Consider the following 22,745-nt stretch of genomic DNA (forward strand, 5'->3'; position numbering starts at 1 on the left):
TTAATCTCGGAATTTCGAGTTTTTTCTTGAAATTTCCGACTTTTAATCTCGGAATTTAGAAAAAAAAAATTTCTCCAAGTGGCCCTAATATGCTTCCGTACATTCACGCAGCTGAGCATGCTATGAATTAACAACGACAACGGTCTGCGGTGGGGCTACACAATTAAACACTCAGCGAACATTTCTCCATTTTTGTATGAAAATACACTCCAACGACTCAGTTTGGGTTCATTTACAACCAACGGTGTCTTTTGATGCCAGCACGTAATTGAACGAGAGAAGGTTGGTTTACCGGAGACAAAATAAGCGTCATCTCTGCTTCTGTTCCCTCCGACACACTACTGCCTCCGCCGAGTGCACGCGCACACACCGCATGTCGGGGCCGCAGATGAGTTACTCTCCCTTGATCAATGAAGTCAGCGGGGAATTTGTGGTTATCATCGGTACAAACGGCACGAATCAGTTTGACATTATTGTCAGTCCGTTAGATAAACATTTAATTTTATTAAAATCGAAAATTAATATTTAGAGCCTGTGGGCTACAAAAATAATAGTCATTAAAGTGGCCGGCTGGACTTAATTGTGTAGTCAGCTGTTTGGCTGGCAGCCGGTGCTTGTGGAAAGCCCTGTCATAGTGTTCTTTCTTCTTGTTCACGCGCGCGCACATACACCCACACAGAAAGAGAGAGAGAGACGTGTACACAGGCCTGCCGTTGCGCATATACCCGGACTGCAAGTAGGCCTGTTAGGCTAATTAAAAATAACGCAGCCTTCCCGATTCGCCTTCCGACCCCTTATTTTAAAAGGTAGCCTACATCGTGCTTGTGATGAGCTTTAACATAGCCTTCTTGGCTTACAGGAAACGGACATCCCTGAGTCAGGCTATAAACCAATTTTGATGCATACAGCAGTAGCTTGACGTGAGGAACCGGCCTTATTGCATTATCCCGTTTATCCCGCTTCAGCATTCATGCAAGTTATTAATAATGGCTTGACATTCACAATAAATAAGGATTTTCCACTAGCCTAATTTTATTATTATTTTGTTGTTACATTATACTATTTATTTCATTTTAGTATTGGTTGAGGTAAGTGAGTTCAATATTTAAAATAAAAACCTCCAGCTTGTTTTTTGCAATTTATTCCTTGAATGTCAACTAAAGAATGATTGAAAGATTGCCACCAAAGGCAAAAAACTAAGGTAAAAACTAAACTTTTACTTCAATTTTGGTGAGTAATTTTCATAAATTTAAAAGACAGGTTTTCCACCAACATCAAACCCAGCAAACTAATGGCCTGCCCTGTAATGTAAAGTTGGGTCGAGGAATGAAACTAGGCAGGGTTCTGGTAAAAACTGTTTTAGCTGTCTTTTCTTAAAGAACTTAAAAGAATTTAGATTGAACTGAATAATCTCAAATGCTTCTTGTAGCTTTAAAATAGTCCCAGCAGGTGACTCTGAAAAAAAAATACTGTGTGTCTGAACACTGCCCGCTGTAAACACTTTGCATACACCCCAATGACCGACTCCACCGACCGCCACGACACCACCGCGCACGATTCCCTCATCGGCACAGTGGAGCACCACAAATTGCTACCTGGTCTGTGGGAAACACTGCATACAGTGGTAAACCCTTTAGAATTTTCTATATTTCTACATAAATATGACCTAAAACATCTGTAGAGCTCTTTGAAGTGTGGGTGGAGCACAGAGGATGGCAGGACGCTTCAGATGCAAATAGGCTTTTTATTGCCAGACTTTTCAGTATAACAGCCAGTTTTAATCTGTTAGCAAAACACATACACACACTGTGTTCTTGTCCCGGGATGAGCTCTCCTCTGCCTCCTTAAATAGGGCGCGGTTACTGGGAAAACACACAAAACACAGGTTAATTACCGTCAGGTGTAGTGATTCTGCCACTCACCTTCCCTGGCTCTGCCCTCCTATCACAGACCGGCGCTTGACCACGCCCCCGCTGCCACATACCCCCACCGCCTGACTCAGGCCGGGCGCCCGTCCGGCCCGCAGCCAACTCCCCCCCCCCCCTTGACGGGAGAGGAAGTCCGCCACGACCATCTGCGCCCCCGGCCTGTGGACCACCTTGAAATTGAAGGGTTGGAGTGCCAGATACCAACGGGTGATCCGCGCATTGGCATCTTTCATGCGGTGGAGCCACTGGAGGGGTGCATGGTCCGAACAGAGGGTGAAAGGGCGCCCCAGCAGGTAGTAACGGAGGGCGAGGACCGCCCACTTGATTGCCAGGCATTCCTTCTCAATAGTGCTGTAGCGCCCCTCACGCACCGACAGCTTCCCACTAATGTACAGGATGGGGCGGTCCTCCCCCTCCACCTCCTGGGACAACACCGCCCCCAGCCCTCTGTCCGACGCGTCGGTCTGCAACACAAAAGGGAGAGAGAAGTCAGGGGAGTGTAAAAGTGGCCCCCCACACAGTGCAGCCTTTACCTCAGAGAAAGCCCGCTGGCACTGCTCTGTCCACTGGACCGGATCTGGTGCCCCCTTTTTAGTGAGGTCAGTCAGCGGGCTGGTGACGTCCGAATAATTAGGTATAAACCTACGATAGTAGCCAGCCAGCCCCAGGGACTGTCTCACCCACTTTTTGGTCTTGGGCCTTGGGCAGGCCGCAATCACTGCTGTCTTATTAATTTGGGGATGCACCTGGCCGTTGCCCAAGTGGAAGCCCAGATACCGTACTTCTACCCGCCCAATCGCACACTTCTTCGGGTTGGCAGTGAGACCCGCCCGCCTCAGCGACCTAAGGACGGCCCTCAGGTGTTGCAGGTGCCGCTGCCAGTCGTTACTATAAATGATAATGTCGTCCAGATATGCGGCCGCATAGGTGGCGTGGGGCCGGAGGACCCTGTCCATCAGCCGCTGAAACGTAGCGGGCGCCCCAAACAGCCCAAACGGAAGTGTGACGAACTGGTGTAAGCCGAACGGTGTGGAAAAGGCCGTTTTCTCCCGGGATAATGGAGTCAAGGGGATCTGCCAATATCCCTTCGTCAAATCCAGTGTCGAGTGAACTCTCTAAGGCGCGTGCCCTTGTTGTACAGGCGGGCTTGCCGTTCCTGGGCCTGCCGCAAATTCTCCTGAGTTAGGTGGGTGAGTGTGTGGAGTTTTGCGCGCAGGTCCATAACGTACTGAATTTCGTTTTTACTCTGTGAAGGTCCCTCCTCCCAATTTTCCCGCAGCACATCTAAGATGACGCGTGGCTTACACCCGTATAACAATTCAAACGGGGAGAACCCCGTGGAGGCTTGGGGGACCTCTCGCACTGCAAATAACAAGGGTTCGAGCCATTTATCCCAGTTACGTGTGTCCTCACGAATTTTTTAATTATATTCTTGAGGGTGTGATTGAACCGTTCAACTAAACCGTCCGTTTGTGGGTGATAAACGCTGGTGCGGATCGGCTTAATACCCAATAGCCCATACAGTTCGCTCAGTGTTCGTGACATAAACGAGGTGCCTTGGTCAGTCAGAATCTCTTTTGGGATTCCAACCCGGGAGATGACGTGGAAGAGGGCCTCCGCAATACTGCGTGCTGAGATATTGCGAAGAGGCACCGCTTCCGGGTATCGCGTTGCATAGTCCACCAGAACCAATATAAAGCGGTACCCTCGTGTTGACCGATCTAATGGCCCGACGAGATCCATCCCAATTCTTTTGAACGGGGTCTCGATTAATGGTAGGGGGCGCAAAGGCACTTTTGGAATGGCTGCTGGATTTACTAACTGGCATTCGCGGTACGCCGTACACCACTTACGGACGTCGCCGCGAATCCCTGGCCAATAGAATCGGGCCATTATCCGGGCTAGTGTCTTATCCTGCCCTAGGTGTCCAGCCATGGGATTAAAGTGAGCCGCCTGAAATACCAATTCCCGGCGGCTCTTTGGAATTAACAGCTGTGTGACTCGCTCTTTCGTCTGAGTGTCCTGCGTCACTCGGTATAATCTATCCTTCATAACAGAAAAATAGGGGAAGGACGGGGTGGCGTTCGGCTGGAGCGTTTGACCATCGATTACTCTCACTTGGTCAAACGCATGTCGCAGAGTCTCATCTCGCGATTGTTCTAATGGGAAATGCACGAGGGATTCCCCAACAGAAAGAGGAGGAGCCGGCGGCTCCTCACTCTGTCACGGAGATGACGTAGACGGCTCTGCGACAGCAGCTCCAGCCAAAGCGACACCGGGACCTCCCCCTGTCAAATGGCAGGACCCACTCTTTACTAGGCGCGTCATTAAACCTCGAAATCCCGGCCAATCAGTCCCCAAAATTAAAGAGTGGGTAAGGCGAGGATTAACCGCCGCCTTCACTCTAGATTTTTCCCCTCTGAAAAATATGTGGACCGACACCAAAGGGTAGCTGTGAACATCCCCGTGCACACACAACACCTTCACCCCCTGTGCTCCCCCCAATGCCTCGTCTTGCACCAGGCTTTGGCGGATCGAGGTCTGATTGCAACCAGAATCCACCAACGCCTGATATGTAGCCCCTTGTATACTCACCAGTCTGCGATACGCTCCGGCTCGATCGAGGGCAGCTTCTGGCGTGTCGGGGATCCGTACCACCGCGCCCACCTCCATTGCTGCGCACTGTTGTTGCAGGTGGCCCAGCTCCCCGCAGCGCCAGCAAACCGGCCCGGGCTTTCCCTCTGCACCTGTGCTCTGGGGCTCACTCACCTGAGGGGGGGAGAGACAGACACAAAAGGGAGAAACGGGAGGGCACCACGGGTGCGGCGGGCCGGTTGGGGTGGAGCCGGCCCCCGCCTCCGTGGTGGGGGAATGGGGCGAGGACAGGACACAGAAGGGAGAGGAGAAAGAGAGAGAGAAGAGGAGAGAAGAGAAGACGTCATCGGTTGTCCTGCCGCCGGAACAGCCGCCAAATGATCCTCCGCCAGTCCTACTGCCTGATCCAGCGACGCCGGGCGGTGGCACTGGACCCACTCCGCGGTTCCGGCTGGTAAGCGGGTGATGAACTGCTCCAGCACCACCTGATCGATGATTCCTTCGGCGTCACGATCGTCGGCCCTCAGCCACCACCAGCAGGCGTCCCGGAGCTGCTGGCCGAACGCGAACGGCCGGCCGACTTCCTCCAGCCGCAGCGCGCGGAAGCACTGGCGATGTTGTTCTGGCGTGCGCCCCACGCGCTGGAGGACGGCCCGGCGAAGGTCCGCGTAGGCCAGCCGGCGGTCGGTGGGGAGCTGTAGCGCGGCCAGCTGCGCCTCTCCCGTCAGGAGGGGGAGGAGGCGCGCCGCGCGCTGCTCCATCGGCCACCCCGAGACTTCGGCGACCTGCTTGAACAATGTGAGAAACGCCTCGGGATCGTCCTGCGGGCCCATCTTGGTCACGGTGAGGGGAGACGGGCCCGCGGCCGGGGCGCTGGTGGACCCGCCGACGCAAGGAGATGCCGGAACGCCTCGCGGTCTTCCTGCTGGGCCAGCACCAGGGCTTCGAAGCGCCGCTCTTGCTCCTTTCGGAGCATGACGAGCGCCTGGTGCTGGCTTTGCTGAGCCGTGGCGAGGGCATGGACCAGGTCCGCGAACGGGGAGGATTCCATGGGACTGCGAGGTTGGTGCTCCACCTTGTCCTGGGTTTCAGCACCACTGTAGAGCTCTTTGAAGTGTGGGTGGAGCACAGAGGACGGTAGGACAACGCTTCAGATGCAAATAGCAGGGGTGATAGCGTTCCGGCGCCGCGCCAGATTTCCGGCGTACCGTGGCTGGGGAAAAAAAAAAATCTAGTTCGCCCATTGTCCTGTGTCATTCTGAGATGCGCAGATAGACAGTAAAGGGAATTCGCATGATATGGAACTAGTGGGAAAAAAGTGCCGTCACGGCACAAATTAGGTCTAATTCGTGCCGTGACGGCACTTTTTTCCCACTAGTTCCATATCATGCGAATTCCCTTTACTGTCTATCAGCGCATCTCAGAATGACACAGGACAATGGGCGAACTAGATTTTTTTTTTTTCCCCAGCCACGGTACGCCGGAAATCCGGCGCGGCGCCGGAACGCTATCACCCCTGAAATAGGCTTTTTATTGCCAGACTTTTCAGTATAACAGCCAGTTTTAATCTGTTAGCGAAACACATACACACACTGTGTTCTTGTCCCGGGATGAGCTCTCCTCTGCCTCCTTAAATAGGGCGCGGTTAGTGGGAAAACACACAAAACACAGGTTAATTACCGTCAGGTGTAGTGATTCTGCCACTCACCTTCCCTGGCTCCGCCCTCCTGTCACAGACCGGCGCTTGACCACGCCCCCGCTGCCACAATGTGTTTAAAAATTTTTTTTTTCTATCAATACTTAGCCATGACCTTGAAATCAGATCCATTGATAACAACAGTCACAAATAGTGTTCAGTGTTCGTTGTTACAGCCAAACACAATACACCGATTAGGCATTTTGTATCACAGAATATTAATACATCATTTCATAGTGTTTTGAGTGTTCAAAACTATCCACAAACTGAATAAATCCACAATGTAAACAACTCTGGTAAACGCACGCTATAGAGAAAACATGGGGATAGGCCAGCATCACCCAAGGGAGGTTACTGGTATGACGTCACACATAAGTTGACCTAGTTAACGGCTGGCTGCCTAAATTTGGCTGTGCGCGTCAACTTTAAATGCTTGTAGTGGGCGCATCGTGACACTGAGATCGCGGGAAACCGAGGGGCTTGAATAACCCACCAAACCCGACATTTTGACACATGATATAGCCTGATTGCTGAAATTACCGCACGACGCCTTTAAAGAACAGGGATCTATCAAAGTCTGATCTTCACAACACATGTTTGTGGAAGTGCATCATGGCACGAACAAAGGAGATTTCTGAGGACCTCAGAAAAAGCGTTGTTGATGCTCATCAGGCTGGAAAAGGTTACAAAACCATTTCTAAAGAGTCTGGACTCCACCAATCCACAGTCAGACAGATTATGTACAAATTGAGGAAATTCAAGACCATTGTTACCCACCCCAGGAGCAGCGGTCTCAAAAGTAGCCGGTCACCGGAGGCAAATCGCCGGCTATGGCTTGCTATGCCGCCGGCTATTGTCAGTCGAGTCACAAAATTTAATATTAAATATTTCTGACAGCAAAAAAAGTTGTGAACGTAAATTAAATCCACTATGTCATGTATGTCCGTTGCCACGTCAACTGTGTTTACATCCTCGACACGAGTGCAGCCATTACTGCCACCTGTGTTGCCAGATTGTGTTTACATCCTCGACATGAGTGCAGCCATTACTGCCACCTGTGTTGCCAGATTGCGCGTTTTCCCGCCCAATTTGGGCGGTTTTAAGTGCATTTTGGCGGGTTTTGAAAATATTTTAGCTGTAAAACGTCAGCAGTATCTGGCAACATATTTTTTTACTTAATACAAGAAATTAATGGATGCCAACGTTTTTGCCAAAATGGTATTTTATTTTCCATTGTTTAGGCAGCTTCAGCATCATACTGTGAGATTCTGTTCAAATTGTTTTTTTCTTCTATGAAGCCTGAGCCATTTATTTTATTAGTTTATAAATGTTATCCCAATTTTAGATGGCCTGTTCCAAACCATCCCGCCCCATGAAAAATTTGTACTTGCATATCTATCTATCTATCTATCTATCTATCTATCTATCTATCTATCCCTGCACGCTTTGCGTGCATTATGTCTGCCGCTGGCAGACATTTTACCATTTTGCACCCTGCTGTAAATTATTTGTACCCTGCTATTCTCCCAAACTTTGAAGCCCCTGCAGCAGTGGTCAACCAACAAAGATCACTCCAAGAGCAAGGCATGTAATAGTCGGCGAGGTCACAAAGGACCCCGGGTAACTTCTAAGCAACTGAAGGCCTCTCTCACATTGGCTAATGTTAAAGTTCATGAGTCCACCATCAGGAGAACACTTGAACAACAATGGTGTGCATGGCAGGGTTGCAAGGAGAAAGCCACTGCTCGTCAAAAAGAACACTGCTGCTCATTTGCAGTTTGCTAAAGATCACGTGGACAAGCCAGAAGGCGATTGGATAATGTTTTGTGGTTGGATGAGAACAAAATAGAATTTTTTGGTTTAAATGAGAAGCGTTATGTTTGGAGAAAGGAAAACACTGCATTCCAGCATAAGAACCTTATCCCATCTGTGAAACATGGTGGTTTGGGCCTGTTTTGCTGCATCTGGGCCAGGACAGCTTGCCATCATTGATGGAACAATGAATTCTGAATTATACCAGCAAATTCTAAAGGAAAATGTCAGGAAATCTGTCCATGAACTGAATCTCAAGAGAAGGTGGGTCATGCAGCAACACAACGATCTTAAGCACACAAGTCGTTCTACCAAAGAAAAGAGAATAAAGTCAATGTTTTGGAATGGCCAGGTCAATGTCCTGACCTTTATCCAACTGAAATGTTGTGGAAGAACCTGAAGTGAGCAGTTCATGTAAGGAAACCCACCAACATCCCAGAGTTGAAGCTGTTCTGTACGGAGGAACGGGCTAAAATTCCTCCAAGCCAGTGTGCAAGACCAATCAACAGTTACCTGAAATGTTTAGTTGTAGTTATTGCTGCAAAAGGGGGTCACACCAGATACTGAAAGCAAAGGTTCATATACTTTTGCCATTCACAGATATGTAATATTGGATCATTTTCCTCAATAAATAAATGACCAAGTATAATATTTGTCTCTCATTTGTTTAACTGGGTTCTCTTTATCTACTTTTAGGACTTGTGTGAAAATCTGATGATGTTTTAGGGCATATTTATGCAGAAATATAGAAAATTCTAAAGGGTTCACAAACTTTCAAGCACCACTGTAGTTATTCTATCTGTCTTTTTTTTAATAAATACTGTCAGTGGAACACCTATCTGTTCTCTTGCAAGTTAGGGTATCTGTAAAAGAAATCCCTCTCAACTCAAAATGTAAAAGAAGATGACCGTGATTGTGCGACATATCCTCGGAGCATGTTGATGGGGAGTGAACTAATGTGGCAAGTGTGTGTGGAAGGAGGAATCATGAGACAGAAATCTCATTTGAATATATCTGTCATTGCACATTGTACACTGAAATTGGATGCCATCCTACCAGTGCAACATCTGCTTATTAAAAATAAATAAATAAATAAATAAATAAATAAAATCAATAAATTTCATCTCATTATCTCTAGCCGCTTTATCCTTCTACAGGGTCACAGGCAAGCTGGAGCCTATCCCAGCTGAATACGGGCGAAAGGCGGGGTACACCCTGGACAAGTCGCCAGGTCATCACAGGGCTGACACAGACACAGACAAACAAAAGGAACTCGCACACCTATATGCCGATGTAATAATGTACTTTTATTACATATTAAAACAACCAAAAAAATGCTACCCAAGTGAAAAGTGCAAAAGTTTCAGTCACAATCAGACCATCCTCAGTGCAAACATTAAAAATAAAGACACGCCCATATATAGACAAGGCCACGTACACGGAAGACAGGTAGTAGGCCTACAACCAAACTTGAATACAGGTTAGGGTGCATGGATAAAGACATCCTATCATCAGTACCGTTCCTGTTATGATTTAACTAATGACATAATTTATAGGTCATGATACATGTCTTAAGGAAAGAAAATAATGATGATAATAAAAATAAAAACAAAAAAAATATATGAAAATCATCAGACAATAAGTGCAAGACTAAGTATACAAACTATTCATAGAAAACAAGTCAAGTCAAAATCATCATTCAATCCATTCGGTTGCAATGTTTTTAAATAAAAAATCCATCTGGCCTCACATCTCAGTAAAAACTGGCTAGTACAGCTACTACGACGATTGGGGAGAACTCTGTCAATGCCAACAAACTTAAGATCATTAGCCAAATGTTTAACTTCATTGAAGTGTCTTGCAACTGGCGATTTGGAGTCCCCCCTATATATTGCGCTCCAATGCTCATTGAGACGGATTCTCAACTGTCTGCAGGTGCACCCCACATATTGTAGACCACAGGGACAGCTTAGGAGGTAGATCACATTGATAGAATTACATGTTATAAATTTTCTGATGTTATAGCGTCTTCCTGTTGTGAAACTAATAAAATAGCCCATTTTATGAATATTACTGCAAGACACACAATTACAGCAGGGGAAAAAAACAGTAATGTCATCCAGTCGTGCGCACGGGCGTTTGGAGTGATCAATGGTATCTGAATGTACCAGCCTGTCTTTAAGGTTCGAAGACCTAGAGTATGTAAAAAGAGACGGCTGGGGAAAAAGTTCAGAACATACAACATCAGTTTGAAGGACATGCCAGTGTTGTTTAACAATATTTTTTATCTGATAACTGAAGGGTGTGTACGTGGTGCAGCAGATGAGAGGAGGATCCTTGCGCGGTGGTTTTGCACCTGGACAAGTGCGACCTGAATTGCCCTCAGATTTCACCCGGCCCAGGGCAGAATCAAGGACATCAGTGGCATAACCACATTGGATAAACTGTTCATACATTTTGTCTGCCTCTATCAGGAAATCCTCATCCCTCTGACAAATCCGCCTTACACGTAAAAATTGACTATAGGGGAGCCCACGTTTAGTGGGCTCAGGGTGAAAACTAGAGGCATGCAAACAGCTGTTTTTATCCGTGGGTTTTTTATACAGTGTCGTAAAAAGTTTCCCATCTTTATGTTTAACCCAAGTATCAAGGAAATGTATCTGACTTTTATCATATTCCAGGCTGAATGTAATGGTGTCCACTAAGCTGTTCATGTAACGGTGGAATTCTTTTAATTGTTCTTCTATGCCTTTCCAGATGACAAAAAGATCATCAATATAGCGTTTAAACATCAATATATTGTCAATAAATGGGTTGTTTGTATGTACATGTTTGTATTCCAAGAAACCCATAAACAAATTAGCGTAATCAGGGGCAAATGTTGCACCCATCGCTGTCCCCCTCACCTGAAGAAAAAAGTCATTATTGAACAAGAAATAATTCTTGGTTAAATCCAATTTCACCATTTCAGTTAGAAAATCAGTTGGCAGGGAACATTGAGGGTGAGTGTTTAAAAAAAACTGCAGCGCCGCAAGACCAATATCATGAGGGATATTGGTATAAAGGCTAGTAACATCCATGGTGATTAAAAATGTTTCACTTTCCCCTAAATCAACTTGTGTCAGTGTTTCAATGAAATCCCCAGTGTCTCTGAGATAGGAGGGTAAAGCTTCCACAAGGGGTCTTAAGTACGCATCAACGAACTTCGAGAGGGGTTCAGTTAATGAGCCTATGCTCGACACAATTGGGCGACCTGTGGGAAATGTATTAAAGGGTTTATGTACTTTAGGTAATATATAAATGACAGGGATGATTGGGTTATCTGAGGAAAGAAATTTCCTCTCGTGTACTAAGATAACCCTTCTCCAATGCATCATTAAGGAAAATATCAATTTCCCTCTTATAAGATGCTGTGGGGTTATTATGTAACTTTTTGTAAGAGTCAGCATCCGACAGTTGTCTAAGTACTTCTTGTTCATAATCAGAACGATTCATGCTGACTAGACCCCCTCCTTTATCAGCACTCTTGAATATGACATTATTGTTCTTAGACAGGGATGACAACGAGCTTAATTGTTCTTTGGTGCAATTACGCCTCTTCAATGTAACAGATGCAGGCAAATACATGGACTTGATATCCCTATCTACCAACTTACAGAAGGTGTCAGTGGCTGCATTGTTCACTGGTGCTGTGAATGTGCTCTTTGATCTGAATGCAGTGACAGATGTCGTCTCTGTGGTGACAGTAGGCGGTGGGGAAACAATTCTGTCCTTATGAAAAAAATATTTGAGTTTGATGGCATGGTAGAATTTGAAAAGTTCAACTTTCATTTGAAAAGGGTTGGCCACAGGGGTTGGAACAAAGGAAAGTCCTTTATTGAGAAGACTTATCTCGTCCTGGTCAAAGTTCACATCCGAGAGATTGAATAGTAGTTCACATACCTCCTGTCCCTGTTGCTCCGCCTCGGGAGGGACAAAGTACATTCTTCATGTGCGAAAATATCTGTTCACACAGATATGTTGATCCGAACACTGACAATAAAGCCAGTGCGATATTGCGAAGACAGCTGAACTTTTCGGGTAAAGATGCCCAGCAGGATTCATTGACTTTAAACAGCAGAGCTCCTCTCTCACAGTCACATCACAATATCTTGCCATCACTGCCAAACGTGCCACATCATTCACATCTACGCTTTCGTAAAGCGCAATGCTAAATACTGCTGCATCTTTTATGCCAGTTGTTTGCTGCACCCTTACATTTTCTGCCATTTCACCAATTCGTCGCTCAACAGTTCTGGCTGATATGGGCATGTCTTTTATTCTTGATTTTATTGTCTCTTTATTTGGCAGCCCCTCAAAAAGACTATCCGAGCCGAAAAGAAAGGCCTCCTTAATGTATTCACTGTCTGTGAATGGCTTTCCATGTTTAGCTATGCAGTGAGAAATTATATAGCTAGCTTCAGTGGCATTGTTTTTAGCTGATGTAAAGACTGTTAAACTGTGGGCTTGCTTCCCATATCCGCACACTGCGCGTGAGATTGATTCGTCCCTATCTGCCTGATCTTTGAAATTCTTTTCGTGCTTTGCCTCGAAATGACGTTTAACACTGGATGTTCGACACACAACACTTTCAAAACACAACGTGCACACAGCACGGTCCCTCTGAGAAACGAACCCATATTCTTTGGTCCACGAGGAAAGCCCAAACTGTCGGCTTCTTTGCCACCTTAGCGCAACTGCTGCATCAAGTGGGCCCATCTTGTGAGAAATATGGGGAGGGGTCAGTGTTGCCAGATTGGGTGGTTTTAAGTGCATTTTCACGGGTTTTGAACATATTTTGGGCTGGAAAACGTCAGCAGTATCTGGCAACACTGGGAGGGGGGCGCTATATTGTTGTGTAGTCATGCTAAAAGAGCAGGCTCGCCATGCAACAGCCAATGACAGTTCAAGATGACGTTTGAACGTTTTTAATGTGTTGAATAATTAGGTTTGTGTATCATCGTCAGTGTGCCACTGGAAATTCCTCGGCGTGCCAGTTGTGGCATGCGTGCCTAGGGTTGCTGACCCCTGGTCTAGGGGAAGTCCACACACCTACCAAATTTAACATAGATAGGTGGAACTATATACCAGGGAGGTGTCTCAATGACATATGGGGGCACTATGGAGTCCGCCGGAGATACCTGGGGGTCAAGCCCCTATTGCCGAGTAGCGGTGTGCATGACTGATGTGTGAACCAAATTTCATGAGTTTTCACCCATGGAAATCACCTCCAAAATGGCAAAGTTTTGAAGAAAAATAATAATAACAAATATAGCCACTAACAGCGATAAAAGGCCCTCGCACACGAGAACATGCCAAAAATAATACGGCATTGCACCTGGGGCCAAGCCTCTATCCCTGAGTAACAGTTGCCAGCACTGATGTGTGTACCAAGTTTCAGGAGTCAGAGTTTTTCAGCAATGGAATCATTACTGTCCAAGTCCAAATGGTGGTGCTACACAAGAGGCTCACTTTGGGCATGGGGATATTGTCAGAACCCTAATGTCTTATAACCTTTGAGGCTTTAGCTATATCAGGCAATGCATGGTGATTATTTGACATGCTTCCTGTTTGTGTGGCATAACAAATTTATTGGCTCGCCATTTCAACATCTTGCCAGGTATTGCAAATCCCTTCGCAACTTAATCAGCAACATCTTGACATGACGTATACCAAAAACATGGCATGAATCCAACAAACTGCCTAGGAAGAGTACATCAAAATGTAACAGGTGTTTTGGCAATGGAGTCATTGTTGTCCATGTCCAAATGGTGGCGCAATACCAGAGGATGTCTTTGGGCATGTGGATATCTCCAGAACAATGATAGCCTATAACCTCTGAAGTTTGAGCTGCATCAGGTAATGAATGGTGAATTTATGACTCACTTCCTGCTTGCATGGCGTAACGTATACATTTATTGGTTCGCCATTTCAACATTTTGCGACATATCACAAATCCCTTCAGAATTTAACATCAACATCTTGAAATGACGTATGCCAAATATGGCATGGATCCACCAAACCAGGAGGAGCTTGTTAAAGCGTATCACGTGTCAAAACGCACAAAACCAAAAATCTCCCTTACTGTTGAATATGGCTGATGCAATGTATAGGCAATTTTGTTCATCTATTTATTTCATCTATCTACCAAATTTGACATGGATAGGTGAAACTGTATACCAGGCAGGAGTCTCAATGACATATGTGGGCGCTATGGAGTCGCCCAGACACACCTGGGGTCAAGCCCCTACGGTGGAGTAGGGGTGCCCATGACAGATGTGTGTCCCAGATTTCATGAGTTTTTGAATATGTACAAGGTGTCAATTAGGGCTGCAGCTATCGAATATTTTTGGAATCGAGTATTCTGTCAATTTTTTCATCGATTAATCGAGTAATCGGATAAATTACACTTTTGTGTTTTTAAACAACTATATCAATAGTGTGTTATGCAACATGAAAGGCCTCTTAAAATGAGCAAGCAATTGGCTGTTATTCCTCCCCAAAAAAAGTTTTTATTCAAACTCAACACTTTTATTAGATCAAAGCTTAAAACCTTTGGCTTATTGGCTCTAGAACTAAGCCCATTTAATCAACCTTTCTGTGAAACATTTATGATGTACATGGAAAAAAACCTATGAAATAAAACTAAGGACAAATAGGTTGTATCTTAATAAAAATGGAAAAAGGGGTGTACCCCCTGCAATAGCCCATCTGAGAATAAAGAATAAATAAAAAGTATAAAAGGTACAAAATAGCAAAAAAAATAATAATTCAAGTTTTACTAATTATCCAACTTAAACAGTACAGTTCATTTTCCAATTGTATCCAGATGAGGTAGGTAGGTAGAGTAGAATGTTTGTCTTTGTGCAAGACAGTGAGTGCTTGTCTTAGAGCAATGCATATATGAGAGAGAGAGAGAGAGAGAGAGAGAGAGAGAGAGAGAGAGAGAAATTTGTCTTAGTGCATGTGTGTGCAATGCATGTGCAAGCCTTTAAAAGAGCAAATGGTGGTTACAATGCAAAAATGTCAGTATATTGACATGGCCAGAAGTAAGGCTTGCCCTACGCTCTGAGGCAATGTTCCCAGCAGCAGAGAACAAACGCTCTGAGGGTGTTGAGATGGCTGGAATACTCAGAAAAGACTTTGCAAGTTTAGCCAGGGTTGGATATCTTGCTGCATTTGCTCTCCACCATGGCAGTGGATCCTCTTTTTTGGAGAGAGGATGTTCACCAAAATATTGTAAGACCTCCCTCTGCACCTCTTGATTTTGCTTCTCATCATCCTCTTCATCACTGCTATTGGAGTCTGATGATGATCCGAGAACATTGAGAGATGATCCCTGGGCTTGAGTAGCTGGGTGGTCGTCTTCTATGTTGGTGGTGGATTCATTTCCCCACTCATTAGACTGTCTTTCTTGCCTTTGACAGTTAGTGCCATTGTTTGAATTGTGCTTTGGACCTTAAATGATTCTTCAGAAGGCAAAAACTTACGTTTTCTGAACCGGGGGTCCAAGGCAGCAACAAGGAGGGCAGTGTTAGGGTCCTCAGGTTTAAATACAAACAGGTCTTCCCACCTGTCAATGATCTGTTCAGCTGCAAGACCCTGAAATTATTAGTTAGCTCTCTGATGGAGAAGATTCCAGTGCTAGAAGCACGTGTCCAGGCTTTAGAGAAGGTTAGTGCATGTGAGAACAGTGTAGTTTCTGTAGGGGAAAGTCTGGATGCCCTAGGTGGAGTTAGTAATCCCCCAACTCCGGCATTAGAGCCCTTACAGTGGGGCGAATGGGTGACGACTCGGTGGCATAAGCGTAGAGCCAAAGCTACCGCTGAGGCTCGCCCACGGGAGCACCACTCCTCCGCGTCACGTGTCGAACAGGTTTGCTCTCCTTAGTGATGCACCCACTGAGAAACCTGAAAGAGCTCTGGTTAGAGGGGACTCTATCATACGGCATGTGAAATTAGCTCAGCCTTTAGGGGCACCAGCAGCTTTAGTCAGGTGTATACCGGGAGCCAGGGTGCCAGACACAGCAGGTAATCTTAGGGTCCTAGGCAAGCACAGGTTCTCAAAGATAGTTATCCATGCAGGAGCTAATGATATACGCCTTTGTCAGTCTGAGGTTACTAAGAGTAACTTTGTAGAGGTGTTTAAATTAGCGAAGGCGATGTCCGATGCTGTAGTATGCTCTGGTCCCATCCCAATGCGGCGTGGCGATGTAGCTTACAGCAGGTCATGGTTGCTGAACTGCTGGCTGTCCAGGTGGTGCTCTGAAAACAGTGTGGGCTTTAATAGATAATTGGGCTAATTTTGATGGCACTGCTGGCCTGTTAGGGCGGGATGGTATCCATCCCACTCAGGAAGGTGCTGCTCTCATTTCCTGCAGCATAGGTCATCGTATCAGAACAGGCCTAGTTAATTTCTGACAATCCAGAGCCAAGGCCAGGGAGCAGACGAACAGGCTAAACCGACTGTCTGCTAGCTGCACAGAGTCATCACTCAGGGTCCACTACATCAAGACTGTGTCTGTTCCCCGAGCTCAACAAAAAGGTAGAAATTTTCAGAGAGTTTGCTCCAGTAACCTAATCAATATAAAATTAGATCATACTGACTGTACAGCTGCTGCTAGCACCTTTGATCTAAAGGCGGGGCTATTAAATATTAGATCTCTTACATCTAAAGCGCTAATGGTTAATGAACTCATTACTGATCAGGAGTTTAATGTACTTTGTTTAACTGAAATATGGATCAAGCCAAATGAATATATAGCATTAAATGAAGTGAGTCCTCCTGGATACAGTTATATACACCAGCCTCATCTAACTGGCAAAGGAGGAGGCGTTGTGGTTATTTATAATGATTATCTAGGTGTAACACAAAAACCTGGTTATAAATTGAATACATTTGAAGTTCTTCATACTTGTATAAATGTATGTAGCCTTGAAAAATAAGTCTATCCAGTTAATTCCATTGCTTATTATTTACAGGCCCCCGGGGCCATATTCTGAGTTTCTTTCTGAATTTGCAGATTTTATCTCAGATCTGGTTATTTCCTTAGACAAAGCTTTAGCTGTCGGAGATTTTAATATTCACTTCGATAACCCAGAAGACCTCTGTAAACAGCATTTGTGTCCATTTTAGATTCAGCAGGGATTAATCAGAATGTCATAGGACCGACCCATAATGGTGGTCACACCCTTGATCTAATACAAACATTCAGGTTAAACGTAGAAAATATAGTCACACTTCCACAGTCTGAAGTTATCTCAGATCGTTATCTCATCTCATTCAAATTATGTCTGAGTAATAATATATGCATCTCACCACGCTACTGTATTAAATGTATATTCATGTCAACTACTGCACAGAGCTTTATAAATGATCTCCCAGAGTTATCAACTTTGATTGGGTCACTGTCAGCCCCTGCAGAACTTGATCAGGCAACTGAATGCTTAGAGTCAACATTCTGCCATACCTTAGATAATGTAGCTCCTCTAAAAAGGAAAATGGTCAGAGACAAAAAAATTACCACCCTGGTATAATGAAGACACTCGCACTTTAAAACGGACCACTCGAAAATTGGAACGTAAATGGCGTCAAACAAAATTGCTAGTGTTCAAATTAGCGTGGAAGGAGAGCTTCCTGAAGTATAGAAACGCTCTTAGTGCTGCGAGATCAACATATCTCTCCTCCCTAATAGAAGATGATAAAAATAATCCAAGATTCCTATTTAATACTGTAGCAAAATTAACCAGGAATAAGTCCACTATAGACACATGCACACCTGCAGTAAATAATAGTAACGATTTCATGAACTTTTTTTATGACAAAATTGAGAATATCCAACAAAAAATTCAAACTACTAATTTAAGGTCAGACAATGAAAGTGACCTTGTAGTTAACTATATAACTCTATCAGATCGTCAGTTAGAATGTTTTACTCCCCTTAAAGAAACTGAATTACTTTCATTAATCTCGGCATTAAAAGTCTCAACTTGCGTACTAGATCCCTTACCTACACGTCTATTCAAACAGATAATACCTAAAGTAATTGAACCACTTCTAAAAATAATAAATTCTTCTCTTATGATTGGCGATGTACCCAAATCCTTTAAACTAGCAGTTATCAAACCCCTGATTAAACCTAGGTCACAACCGGCCATACGTGCTCCTACGGCCGGTCTACGTGCAAAAAACACAAGAAACGCATGGAGGGCGCGCGTGTGACGTGCTGATTTTCGAGCTGTAGACTGGCCACAGACCGGCCGCAGAGGTTCTTTGTCATGTCAAACAAACCCTACGGGCGCTTACGATTTTTTTTAGGTTGCAAGACAAACTTACAGCCAACGTGCGTCTTTCTCCATGAACAAAAAAAAAAAAAAAAAAGCAGCAATTTGGGAAACTCCAAAAATCGCACGGCCAAAAAATTGTACATCCGGTTGTGACCTAGGCTTTAAAAAACCTGACCTTGATCCCTGTCAGCTGTCCAATTATAGGCAAATATCAAACCTCTCCTATAAAGGTTGGAGATAACTCCAAGATCCTTGAAAAAGCTGTGGCACAGCAGTTATGCTCATATTTACATAGGAATAACATCCATGAAATTTATCAGTCAGGATTTAGACCTAATCACAGCACAGAAATAGCTTTGGTTAAAGTAGTAAACGACCGACTGTTGGCGTCTGATCAGGGCTGTGTCTCGCTACTTGTGTTGCTTGACCTTAGTGCAGCATTTGATACCATTGATCAGTCCCCCCAGGATTTCGCGGTCCTTTTTTGTGATTGTTGCGGGCTAAAATGTCTGATGTTGCGGGGGGTTTTCCAAAAAATTGCGATGAAAGTTGGTGTTTTTTAGGTTTTTGTTGCGATTACATTGCGGGAGGAAGTGAAAGTTGCGAGAAATTGTTGCGATTTTCTCTTTTTGTGATTAAAATTGAGTGATATGTTAAATATTAAGTTATTACTGAAAAACTATTGATTAAAAAAAACACTGAGAAATGGTCCTATAAACAACTTTACCAATATAAAAGATTACCAGGACTACAAAAATGCAGAAAAATAGGCTTTACTTATCCAAATGCACCTGTTGGTTCAAAAGTTAAAGTGCATAGAACCTCACAGCACAACATGAAGTTACCTTAAAATATAATATAAATGCCTCAGCTTTCATGTAAGAAAAAAAACTAAATACCAGTACTGTGTGCAGGCAGTCTCTCCTGAAGACTAAATTAAACAATAATTATAAACTAATAAAATAAATGGCTCAGGCTTCATAGAAGAAAAAAAACAATTTGAACAGAATCTCACAATATGATGCTGAAGCTACCTAAACAATGGAAAATAAAATACCATGTTGGCAAAAATGTTGGCATCCATTAATTTCTTGTATTAAGTAAAAAAATAATGTAAAGTGCACACAGTCCTTCACTGTAAACATAACACACTTTCAGTAACAGAATTTAAGCCTACATAAACACTGACTCGCACATGCTGCTTTTCTTGAATGGAAACACGGAAGTAAGCAGTGTTGCCAGATACTGCTGACGTTTTCCAGCCCAAAATATGTTCAAAATCCACCAAAATGCACTTGAAACCGCCCAACTGGATGGGAAACCGCCCAATCTGGCAACACTGGAAGTAAGGCGGAAGGTAGTTTGTCGACGTCACCTCAAGATGACGCCAACGACTGGTCAAATTTGCGGGAAAGTTGTGGTGATTGGATATAATTGCAACACCGCCCTGAATTCGCAGGGATTGGTTGAATTTGCGTTGAAGTTGCAAATCGCAACATCCTGGAGGGTCTGACTGATCATTCCATTCTTCTGGATAGACAAGGAAATGTGGGAGTTAAGGGAATGGCCCTCTCCTGGCTCAGCTCTTATTTAACTGATCGTTATCAGTATGTTGATATAAATGGTGATATTTCTAGACGTACTGAGGTAAAGTTTGGTGTTCCACAAGATTCTGTCTTGGGTCCACTGCTTTTTTCTCTATATATGTTACCTCTGGGTGATATTATTCGTAAACATTGTATTAGTTTCCACTGTTATGCTGATGACACACAATTATATGTTTCTGCAAAACCTGATGAGAGATACCAGCTTAATAGAATTGAGGAATGTGTTAAGGACATTAGACACTGGATGCTTATTAACTTCCTTCTGCTTAACTCTGACAAGACTGAAGCACTTGTACTCGGACCACATGCAGCTAGAAGTAAGTTTTCTGATTCCGCAGTAACTCTGGATGGCCTTTCTGTTTCTTCACGTGCAGCAGTAAAAGACCTCAGAGTGATTATTGACCCCAGTCTTTCATTCAATATTCACATTGATAACATTACCCGGATAGCTTTCTTTCAGCTCAGAAATATTGCTACAGTGGTGCTTGAAAGTTTGTGAACCCTTTAGAATTTTCTATATTTCTGCATAAATATGACCTAAAACATCATCACATTTTCACACAAGTCCTAAAAGTAGATAAAGAGAACCCAGTTAAACAAATGAGACAAAAATATTATACTTGGTCATTTATTTATTGAGGAAAATGATCCAATATTACATATCTGTGAGCGGCAAAAGTATGTGAACCTCTAGGATTAGCAGTTCATTTGAAGGTGAAATTCGAGTCAGGTGTTTTCAATCAATGGGATGACAATCAGGTGTGAGTGGGCACCCTGTTTTATTTAAAGAACAGGGATCTATCAAAGTCTGATCTTCACAACACATGTTTGTGGAAGTATATCATGGCACGAACAAAGGAGATTTCTGAGGACCTCAGAAAAAGCGTTGTTGATGCTCATCAGGCTGGAAAAGGTTACAAAACCATCTCTAAAGAGTTTGGACTCCACCAATCCACAGTCAGGCAGATTGTGTACAAATGGAGGAAATTCAAGACCATTGTTATCCTCCCCAGGAGTGGTCGACCAACAAAGATCACTCCAAGAGCAAGGCATGTAATAGTCGGCAAGGTCACAAAGGACCCCAGGGTAACTTCTAAGCAACTGAAGGCCTCTCTCACATTGGCTAATGTTAATGTTCATGAGTCCACCATCAGGAGAACACTGAACAACAATGGTTTGCATGGCAGGGTTGCAAGGAGAAAGCCACTGCTCCTCAAAAGAACATTGCTGCTCATCTGCAGTTTGCTAAAGATCACGTGGACAAGCCAGAAGGCTATTGGAAAAATGTTTTGTGGACGGATGAGACCAAAATAGAACTTTTTGGTTTAAATGAGAAGTGTTATGTTTGGAGAAAGGAAGACACTGCATTCCAGCATAAGAACCCTATCCCATCTGTGAAACATGGTGGTGGTAGTATCATGGTTTGGGCCTGTTTTGCTGCATCTGGGCCAGGATGGCTTGCCATCATTGATGGAACAATGAATTCTGAATTATACCTGCGAATTCTAAAGGAAAATGTCACAACATCTGTCCATGAACTGAATCTCAAGAGAAGGTGGGTCATGCAGCAAGACAACGACCCTAAGCACACAAGTTGTTCTACCAAAGAATGGTTAAAGAATAATAAAGTTAATGTTTTGGAATGGCCAAGTCGAAGTCCTGACCTTAACCCAATTGAAATGTTGTGGAAGGACCTGAAGCGAGCAGTTCATGTGAGGAAACCCACCAACATCCCAGAGTTGAAGCTGTTCTGTACAGAGGAATGGGCTAAAATTCCTCCAAGCCGGTGTGCAGGACTGATCAACAGTTACCGGAAACGTTTAGTTGCAGTTATTGCTGCACAAGGGAGTCACACCAGATACTGAAAGCAAAGGTTCACATACTTTTGCCACTCACAGATATGTAATATTGGATCATTTTCCTTAATAAATAAATGACCAAGTATAATATTTTTGTCTCATTTGTTTAACCGGGTTCTCTTTATCGACTTTTAGGACTTGTGTGAAAATCTGATGATGTTTTAGGTCATATTTATGCCGAAATATAGAAAATTCTAAAGGGTTCACAAACTTTCAAGCACCACTGTAAGATAAGAAATTTCATGTCACTACATGACGCGGAAAAACTAGTCCATGCTTTCGTTCCCTCCAGGTTGGATTATTGTAATGACTTACTGTCTGGATGTTCCAATAAGTGCATAAACAAGCTCCAGTTACTTCAAAATGCAGCAGCAAGAGTCCTTACTAGAACTAGAAAATATGACCCCATCACCCCTGTCTTATCCACACTGCATTGGCTCCCAATCAAATTTCGTATTGATTATAAAATACTACTATTGACCTTTAAAGCACTAAATGGTCTCGCACCACAGTACTTGAGTGAACTTCTGCTCCTCTATGACCCGCCACGCCTACTTAGATCAAAAGGTGCAGGCTATCTGCTGGTACCTCGTATAGTGAAGGCTACATCAGGGGGCAGAGCCTTTTCTTACAAAGCCCCACAGTTATGGAACAGCCTTCCAAGTAATGTTCGGGAATCAGACACAGTCTCAGTGTTTAAGTCTCGGCTGAAAACGTATCTATCTGTTTAGTCAAGCCTTGTGTTAATGGTGTTTATGAGGTAAAGGTGTAGATCTGGAGGGTCCTCAGACAGTGTTTTGGTAAACTGGCAAGGCAAGGCAAGTTTATTTATATAGCACATTTCATACACAGTGGCAGTTCAATGTGCTTTACAGAAGTAAAAGCAGAACAGTAAACAATAGAAAATAAAATTACATAAAATA

At 44.1% G+C, this 22,745-nt stretch overlaps 1 protein-coding gene across 5 annotated transcripts in view; it reads right to left on the reverse strand.

Annotated features, from left to right (window-relative positions):
* LOC132865861 (zinc finger protein 850-like) overlaps positions 1-22,745 on the reverse strand; it is a 157,969-nt gene that overhangs the window by 25,690 nt on the left and 109,534 nt on the right. Inside the window, exons 1-2 of one of the 5 annotated variants that reach the window (XM_060898355.1) lie at positions 4,524-4,598; positions 1,802-1,862 (exon numbers count right to left, since the gene is read on the reverse strand). The exons of 3 other annotated variants lie outside the window; for them this stretch is intronic. The gene's annotated coding sequence lies outside the window, so the exon portion shown is untranslated. Of the gene's footprint in view, positions 1-1,801; positions 1,863-1,922; positions 1,953-4,523; positions 4,599-22,745 lie in introns of those variants that run through there. One more of the 5 variants, XM_060898356.1, reaches the window with a different exon arrangement.

The sequence above is a fragment of the Neoarius graeffei genome, chromosome 18 (genome assembly GCF_027579695.1).
Source record: "Neoarius graeffei isolate fNeoGra1 chromosome 18, fNeoGra1.pri, whole genome shotgun sequence".
Lineage (NCBI taxonomy): Eukaryota > Metazoa > Chordata > Actinopteri > Siluriformes > Ariidae > Neoarius > Neoarius graeffei.